This window comes from Anopheles merus, unplaced genomic scaffold (genome assembly GCF_017562075.2).
Source record: "Anopheles merus strain MAF unplaced genomic scaffold, AmerM5.1 LNR4000298, whole genome shotgun sequence".
NCBI classification, from domain to species: Eukaryota; Metazoa; Arthropoda; class Insecta; order Diptera; family Culicidae; genus Anopheles; species Anopheles merus.
The window spans coordinates 19,821-20,811 of record NW_024427878.1 but is presented as its reverse complement, the minus strand read 5'-3'; positions in this window follow the sequence as shown (position 1 = coordinate 20,811).

Here is a 991-nt window from a genome sequence, read left to right as displayed (position 1 = left end):
AATGCATTGTACTCGGGAAAACCTGTCAATTAGAGCATGTGTATAAAGGGTAATATGACCCATTATGAAACTTTTTCATCGCCAAGATCCTTGTTATTGTGTCCCAGGGCTTTGGTTTGCTTATTCATGAAGCCCCAATGACATAAGAACGATAATGGATGACCTTGCATTTTCGTCAAAATTTCAAGCATGGCCATAGGGACGGGTGAGAAAGCTCAAGTGATGTAGTTGAATGTTCCTTCAAATGGCCATAACTTCGTAACCATGTGTCCTAGCGTGATGATTAAGACAGTTTTGGAAAGGCATTGAAGTGGTCTACAAGATCTGTACATAGGTTTAAAGATTGGACTTATTGGTAGTCTAGTAAATGCCCTCTGAATGCATTGTACTCGGGAAAACCTGTCAATTAGAGCATGTGTATAAAGGGTAATATGACCCATTATGAAACTTTTTCATCGCCAAGATCCTTGTTATTGTGTCCCAGGGCTTTGGTTTGCTTATTCATGAAGCCCCAATGACATAAGAACGATAATGGATGACCTTGCATTTTCGTCAAAATTTCAAGCATGGCCATGGGGACGGGTGAGAAAGCTCAAGTGATGTAGTTGAATGTTCCTTCAAATGGCCATAACTTCGTAACCATGTGTCCTAGCGTGATGATTAAGACAGTTTTGGAAAGGCATTGAAGTGGTCTACAAGATCTGTACATAGGTTTAAAGATTGGACTTATTGGTAGTCTAGTAAATGCCCTCTGAATGCATTGTACTCGGGAAAACCTGTCAATTAGAGCATGTGTATAAAGGGTAATATGACCCATTATGAAACTTTTTCATCGCCAAGATCCTTGTTATTGTGTCCCAGGGCTTTGGTTTGCTTATTCATGAAGCCCCAATGACATAAGAACGATAATGGATGACCTTGCATTTTCGTCAAAATTTCAAGCATGGCCATGGGGACGGGTGAGAAAGCTCAAGTGATGTAGTTGAATGTT